Raw genomic sequence first — 9,067 nt, forward strand, 5'->3', positions numbered from 1 at the left:
CCTATGTCCTAAATGATTCATTTATATTGTTACTTTTTTGGAAGTGATAAATGAATGACTTGTTCACATGAATTAGACTGTTTCACTGATGCAGAAAACCTGCAAACTGTGCTCCTCCTTTCAGGTGTGAGGCTGATGGCTCAGTGTGGGGAGAATCAAAGACAAATTGAGATAGTTTCGAATGTAAATGTGAGAGAGGCATCAGAGTAATGCATCATTTATTTTATGATTTGCACCTCTTAATGGCTACAATGGCAAAGGTGCACCTTCAAGATTGCAGTTAATCATCTGCACACCTGAGATAGCTGTCAACAAATTGGGCCTTAAAGTACATTTCACTGAGGGGGGTGCTGTTGCACATTGAATAACATGGACGCTGCTGCTTAGAGGTCCTTAGCACACAGACGGTATCCTGGCAAAAGATCCTGCTACAACGTTTCCTGGCTGTCTTGTGTTTCGGAACAAGAAGGGTCATTACAGTTAACATCGCAGAATGGTTAATGACTGCCGCTCTGCTGGAAAATTGCTGTGCAGTACTAAGGCCTGCACCGACCAGCCACACAGTTCGGCTGGGAGGCGGAAGGGGGGAGGAGTGCCTCCGGAAGTCAGAGGGCGGAACCAGCAGAGTCTGGAGTTAACTTGCCTTGGAGGAACTGGTGGAGGGCTGTGCAGCCATGGGCAGCCAGGGTCACATCTGGCACGCCCTTGAGGCATGATAATACTTTCGCACATCAGGCGTGGATAGTTCCGGTCTGCTACGGGTGACTTGAATGCGTGTGGGTTTTCAGACAAAAACACAGAATCAAAAACAGCTGCCGCTATTAGACTCTCCTGATTGAAATGTAACCATGCCCAGGAAGCCCACTCCCTCCAAGAAACAAGTCAAGTTGGTAGGATATGGAAAGCGGGTGGCCCTGGAGACTATGCAGTAGGAAATGAGGGAGAATACCCCAAGGGCAGTGACAGGAGATACTAGTCTCTCTGACCCTTTTGCTGCAGCGCTGCATGGTCTCCAAGAGGGAATGGGTCTGATAAGTGATCAAATTGATTCCCTTGCTGCTACGCTGGACTCCTTGAATGCCAAGATTGAGAAGCTATGGGGATGAATGTCAGAAACAGAACAAATAATCTCTAAAATGGAGAACGTGGTGCACAAATTTGAGAGTGCTGTGACTTCTTTACAAGCTGAGCTGAGAGCCACACAAGCCAAGAATGATGACCTTCATAATTGCTCCAGAAGAGTATTGCGTCTTTCAGAATCAACTTCAACATGCCCAATAGAACTTTTCCTGGAGAAGCACCTTCTAGCAGTCCTGGGCAATCCAGTCTTCACATTGTACTTCCAGTTTGAAAGAGCCCACAGGTTTGCTTGGACTGCTGGCAGCGCCGGTTCTTCCACTGTGAGCCATCGTCGCTAAAATCTTCAACTTCCGCAACAGAGAATTGCTCGTGAAGGCGACCAAGGAAAATGGCCAACTTCAAATCCAGACTTTCAAATCTTCCACTTTTGTAGCTGACTGTGCAGGCTTCCAGAAGTATCTCCATGGAAGAGAGATTCAATGTGTCATGTTATTCCCGGCTAAGCTTAAGATAATACGCAGTAATAAGTCACATGTCATCACCTCCCCATCAGATGCCATGGATTTCTGCATGACCAACATAGACATGCCTCAGCCACACTGTTGAACTGGTATAAGAAGGAAGTCACATCCGGAAACAGATGAACAGTTGCTTTAGTGTCTAGGAACGGTCTCTTGATTCAGTAAACGGTGTGTTGCAGAGCCCACCCCCCCCCCTTCAGGAGCCCGCTGGTGACACTTGCTTGTTGGCGATATTATGCTAGTAGATATGGTCCATGAAGGATGGTGCGTTTTCACTGATGATTTGGGGATGCCAGCGAGGGAGGAGGTCAGTGGGAAAGGGGATCACATCAAAATAGCCACCGAGATCAGTATTGGATGCTGGGCGTATGCATCACTGGGCAACTGGATACTTCTGGCATGGCTGGTACCAAACCTACCTTTTAAAAGGATATGGTGGGCCTATGTTGTCCAGGATAACTTGCAAATTATCACTAGATGACTGCAATTAGATTTATTACATGGAATGTATGGGGGCTGAATAACCCACTTAAGACCCGAAAGTTGTTCCCTTACTTGTGATGCCACAGGGCAGATTTAATTCTACTTCAGGAGACACACTGTACTAAGAGCATGCACAACACTGTTACAAGAAGCTGGGGGTAGTTTATGTGGTATGCTAGCTACTGCACATAGACAAGGGGGTGTTAATCCTAATGCACAGAAAAGTAGACTTTAAATTTGTTTGTGCTGGCCCAGAGGATAGCTTTGTTATGGTGATCGGCAAGCTGAATGGAATAAACACTGTCAGATTAAATATATACGCCCCAATTATAGATTACCCCGCTTTCTTTCAAGCTATACTTGACAAATGCTCACAGTATACAGGATATGATATGCTCATAGTAGGGGACTTTAATACCACCTTAAGCGACCAATTAGATAAGTCAAACGCGTATGGAATATTGCACACCAATACCAACCACATCATAGATGAGACATGCTTGTGCTGGTGGATATTTGGTGTTTACTTCATGGATCGGATTGTTCACCTTCTACCTTCTACTCATCGGTGCACAACTGGATATGTGGTTGGGTACTAGAGGGTTAAACCATAGAACTGCCAGGTGAGAGGTGCTGCCCAGGACACTATCTGATTGTGCCCCAGTGCTGTAGGATGTCCTTTCCTCAAGACGGGCCACTGGGCCTTGACATGAGATTTAAAGGTGACTTGCTGCAGGACTTGGAGTTAAGAAATGAAGTAAGGGATGAGCTTGTCCACTTCTTTCGCACCAACTCGCCATCTGTGGATAACCCACTAGTTGTCTGGGACATATTTCAGCCATTCATCAAAGAAATGTGCACATCAAAAGAGTTTGTAATTCTAAAACTGATACATACAGAGTTAAGTGACTGGGAATCCCGGTTAAAAGCACTACATGAGCATGCTAAGAGCGGTTGAGCAGATACGCTTCTGGATATTCATGCGCTACATACTGGGTTCACACAATTAGCGGATAGGGAGGTAAGAATGTGTGCCTGTGTTCCTGGAGCTGGAAGATATGTGGAATCAGTCAAGCCCGGCAAACACCTGGCCTGACTAATCAAGCAAGAAAAGGGCCTAGTGAAATATACTCCATACTAGACAAGGAAAGCAGATACACCTCCCATCCTGCTACGGTAAATGTAACATTCCAGAGGTATTATGCCTCGCTTTATGCACCCAAACTTTGCAGAAAGAAGTCAAAGCTATGCGTATACTTAAATAGAGCCATATTTCTACGGTTGAACAGAGTGCTCTGTTACATATACCCGGTGGTATGGAGCAAAGTGACAAAGCAATTGCGGAGATCTGGGAAGGTGCCGGGCCTGGACGATCTTACAGTTGAAATCTATAAGGAATTCGTTGAGATTTTGGAACCGGAACTGCTGACTGTGTGCCTAGGGGTGTTGCTATGAGGCTCCTTGTTCCCCTTGACTAATGAGGCCAGAATTGTTATGTCCCCTCCGCTGAATAAGGACCCGCAAGACTGCTGTTCATATAGGCTCCTGTCAATATTGAATATAGATAACAAAATACTAACCAAAATATTGGGCCGAAGAATCCTTCCCCTATTAACCGAAGTGGTCATAGACGATCAAGCTGGTTTGATCCCAGGCTGATCCACTGCACATAATCTTACGAAGCTCTTCAGCATTATGGTATGAATAGTCCCTGAGGTCAGAGCTTGCAGCCTTTTTAGATGCCGAAAAGGCATTTGGCTTGCTAGAATAGCCATTCATGCTTGAGGTGCCCACCAAAATAGGGATTGGAACCTATTACATTTCATTGGTATCCCTTCCTTACACTAAGCCCACTTCCCGTGTTTACACTAACGATGAGACATCAGAGAGCTTCACGCGACAGGGATGCCTGCTCTCCCCAATCTTGTTTGCATTATCTATTGAACCAATGGCTGCAATTCTTCGGGGGTCCAGGTTCAGGCAGTTTGCCGTGATATTGCTTCGTGGATCCGTGCCGGGTCTGGAGTCGACGTGAATCAGACCCGGCACAGCTCCATGAAGCAGTATCACGCTGAACTGCCTCACCCTGGACTCATTAAGAAAAGTAAATAAACCTTGCAGAATGGTTGAGCCCAGCTACTAGAAAGCAACTTCTTGAAGCGGAGTTCCAGTCTTTCATACAAAGAAAGTGACACACTCAGTCATAACAATGGGATTACCATATGTCAGCTAAAAGTACACAATCCATGAAGATGAATCATTAGAATTGGACAAGGAAACCACAGCCGTTTGAAAGGCCACTCCAGCCAAACCTTTTATACAGATGCAATGTTAAAGCCCCCAAAAATGTACACCGTTAAGAATGTTCTACATCAATTTCAAAGAACAGAAACATGACACGTCAGGTTTTTCAGACAAGTGAAGAATAATTTTTGAATTGAACAGATATTTCTGTATATATTCTGATACACCAAAACTAAGCTTTCAAAAAATTAAATAAACTCGGAATTATTTAATTTAGCAATTCACTGTGCTGTATGGTTTTAGTTCAAAACAGAGCTGCTCTAAAAAACAAATAATATACTTAGCCCACTTATGGTAACACACATTTTTCTATATTTGACAGTTGTTGGTGAAGGTATTCACGGGTGTGGACATATTCAGTTGGGACATAGCTAAAAGAATTTCCGCAGTTTAAAAATAAAAAAAAACCCGTACAATGATATTGATTTTGTGAACTCATAAACAAGGAGACAGAAAAAGATTTAATCAGATTTTAATAATGACTTATGATTTGTTGAATGAACTCGAATAAAAAATCTTTTATATATAAAAAACTGGTATTCTTCATTAGCTGTAACAAAGGATTTGTGTACAGATCCTGTGAGTATATAATAGTATAACACCAGGGAAGGATCTGTTAGGTAACCTACATATACATGTAGAGTTACTTCCGACCCCGGGGGCGTTTCACTGTAATAATGATTGTTTATGCGAAACACATTGTTGTGTTTTTTAAATGTGATAGTAATCACTGTAAACATGGCTTACTGAATAAAGAAGCTAATATAAAAAAACATTTTTCATCCAAAGATGGCATTTTCCCAATGTCAAGTTAAAAGAGGAGATGCAGAATGCACCACATTAAAATGGAACATCATTTCTAAAAGTGTGAAGAGGCCCAAATCTGTCAAAATATAATAATGTTAACCGGAAAACATGGATGTGTTACAGATATGTTAAAGCGTTAAAAGTAAAGGTCCAGTGGTAGGATGTTGTCAGGTGTTCTGAATGGCACAATCATGTAGTTTTCCTACTGTAGATCATATGAAGGACATCATTCATTCAGTCTTTTAATGTAATGTTTTATTTCTCCAACAACTGTAGATTACTGTACAAAGTTTATAATAATGCAGTGGACTTAAATCATATACTGTAGTTTAAATATGTAGAAAAGCAGTGATTATGTTGTGTTGATTTGAATAACGTTAATGCTTAATTCAGCCTGATATTGTGCTGACTTCAAGTTGACCTCAGTTTCAACTTGGAAAATGTTAGAAAAATACTTTAGAATTCCAAGAATATGAAATATGTGGTCTTCAGAGATGATTATGATCTAGTGTGACCAGACAGTATTTTTTAATGCTGGTACCTTTTGCCCGTTCTCTCAGAAAGGTCAGCCATTTTCTGGGACTAATGCAACAAGAACAATGGGACCTTTCAACCTTTCAAAAATGTTCAATGTATGATTAATCAAGGCCTCACAAAGAGCTGTATGCATAACTCATGGGTGGCAATGAGACCCACGTTGAATTTACAGTCATCTACAGTTCGCATTGTTTAAGGAGCACGTTATTTATCATTAACTCTATATACAAAAGGAACTATTATTCATAATTCTAGACCTATTAAGACTTAGGAAAATGAAGCCAAGTGTATTTCAAAGATCAGAAACCCCTTGTTAACAACTTGTCAATTTGACACCAAATTCGAATTTTAGACATTAATCAGTAATCATTCAAATGACAAAAGTAAGAAGCAATATGCCGAAAGCCATGTTGAATGCCCAGGTGCGCATCTGCAAGCACAGATTCTAATAATCTTTGTTTCATTGAGCGCTGGGTCAAGGGTGCTGGGGGTGTTGTGCGCCCGGCGGGAAGCCTTCAGTCCCCGCCTGGATTCTGTTCCTGCTTAGGCTTATTAGACCACGCCCCCTTAGATTACAAACCACCCAGTACTCCCTGCAGGGTGAAGTCTACTGTTTCAAGGGCACTGGGGGTGATGTGTGCCTGCAGGGTGTTAGGCGGCTGTGGGAAGAGTGGATACCTTGCAAGATATTCCCTATCAAGAGAAGTTTGCAACTGTATCTGCACCCAAGGCAGCTTTGTGTTTTGCCCGATAAGGTGAGCCGCAAGACCTCCTCAGTACACTTCTGCCTGACTTTATTTGTATTCGCAAAGTGGCTGTAACAGCGGTTATGGAGGACGCCGACCCCCCCTCTCCACCACAATAAAGTCCAACTGTGGCAGCTAACCCGAAGAGGAAAATCTTAACCCTCAAACGCAATCTGGGGGAAATAACCATATTAGGCATGAACCAAGATAGCCTCAAGGCACATTTAAGAAGCTCTATTAAGATCATGGGGATAGCTATAAAATGATCAAGGAGATTAATCTTTTCCTGGCAGGCTCTCTGGACATTAGGGGTAGTAAAACTACTCCAGTATTGTTTACGGGAAATCTACCTCCAAGCAATTTACCACCCAGTGACCGAGCCTCCGGGAACATTGACTGTGGAGACCATGGAGCATTGGCACACATCACAGGGGGTTGTAGTGACTGCACAACAGCCAGTTTTTTCACTCCTGGAGCCACCAACATAGACTTATTTTGTCAAGGAGGTGGCGATCTGGATGAAATTAATGAATCCAATGAAGGGGTTCATAGTCTTAGCATAACCAAACCTGCATTCCCAGTCACCTCCCTTTCTAACCCCCCACCCTTGAACCCAAAATCATGGGGAGGAATTATGTTCCAAGGGACTGGCACCAAAGACTTTGACATCAACACTGTCCCAATGCTTATGTCTCCTGACATGATGAGTGTAAAAGATGCCAACCCTCTAAAAGTGGCTCTTGCCTTCCGAATAGATGGGCCAGAGGGGACTGCGCCCTTACATCCCTCAGGACCAGTGGCCCACCAACAATGAGAGACCATGAACACCATGACACTGATCTGCTGAAAAAGGGAACCATATGTGCCCTAATTGCTCCACCATACTGACTCCCCGGGATGCCCTATAACATCCATCTCTACCAAAGCTGATGAGGCATTACTACCACTAGGATGCAAATGTGCCATTGTTCTTACTGAACTGATGGCCTTGAATAGATTGTTGATGCTTGTGCTACATGATTGCAGAGGCCCAGATGGAGGTGTTGGGGGGTGGAAACCAGTCTAGTTTTGAGGTTAACAACAGTGTGATTAAGACAGCTGTAAACAATTATGAAATCGCCCCAACAGAGGTTGCACTTCAGTCTGATACAAAAGCCACCAGTACTGACTACACTGGCCATTTTGCTGAGACATCAAATAAGGGGCCTCAGAAGCAAGTAGCCCCTGATATCTGATCTGGCACCAACATCTCGCAGTATAAACCTGGACATATGCAATGGCAAGCTGACTGAGGGGAGGTTACCGGCAGGGACAGGCCAATGTGCCATGATGGAAGGCCGGGTGACGAGGTTGATAATGCAGAATCTAGTGTGGTCTTAGATGTTGATAGATATAAAGCCTTCAGAATTCAATTAGATGTAGGCCTTGTTTTGGAGGGTGGTAATATGAGATGAACACGTAGGGCAGGGGTGGTATTATTGCACAGAGTGCAGAAACGCACCAGAAAAGAGCCCAAAACCTGGGAATCTTTAATAAACAAATGCACTCACCGTTTCAGAACGGTCTATGGCTGTTGATCCCTAATCAGAGAGGATATCACACACTGCAAAAGAACATGTCACAAGCGGAGCAATAACCAGGATTCCATTAGAATTGAACAGAGGGAGCAAAAATGGTTATGGGTATACTAGGGATTGGGAAAAGACGCTTGAAACTGCCTAACAGCTTTATTGAAATTAGAGCATACCCTGACACCCCCTTTATAGGAACTAAGCCTCGGTGTCCTGCACTCTGTGGAGCTAACGCAGTCCCTTTGGGGAAAGACCAGAGGGAGTCATTGTTGAGTGGTTGCCTACTAGGCCATCATAGTTGCCTCGCATAGATCCACAACTCCAGGTTGTACATGAGAATGCATTCATGGCAGATGTTGACATGGTTAGGGGTTTTGGTGGGGAGTTTGAATCACTGTTATTGTATACATGAATTGTATTATGATTATGATGTATTTGCATACTTTGATGGCATTATGGACACATAAGGTTTTGATGATGATGATGACTTCAGTGACTGATGCCATGAATTATGAAAGAAAAACAAAGGCATTGTTCATGTGATAAATATAGAAATTATAGACATGCAATGGGGATGTGTATTCAATGGGATTGTCTGACTGTTAGTTAAGTCAATGGAAGCATCCGGTCAATCAAATAGAGTGTGTCATATTTATAAAAAAAGCTTGGGATTTTTGAAACTTTATAAACAGCTCACACAGAGGGGATAGGATTCTGACACCAGAAAAAACAGATGGAAAGGGAAAACTTTTTATGATGAACAATAAGCTGTCTGCCCATCTGGAATGAGCTAGGCATATCTGGAAATTAGGAGACTTGTCCAGGACTTGTCCAGGAGGAAGACTGAAGATGGTAGTGACAGATTTCACATGTGCCAGGGGGGCCAGATGCCTAACTGCTGCTAGTTCCATGAACAAAAAGAATTACCCCAAAGTAAGTACAAACATACCCTGAAGCAAATCAGATTTGCCCTTCTGCCTCTTCTATGCCCAGGGAGTGCGAGGTTTGGGAGTGCTAG

This window comes from Ambystoma mexicanum, chromosome 9 (genome assembly GCF_040938575.1).
Source record: "Ambystoma mexicanum isolate Mex_15411 chromosome 9, UKY_AmexF1_1, whole genome shotgun sequence".
NCBI lineage: Eukaryota > Metazoa > Chordata > Amphibia > Caudata > Ambystomatidae > Ambystoma > Ambystoma mexicanum.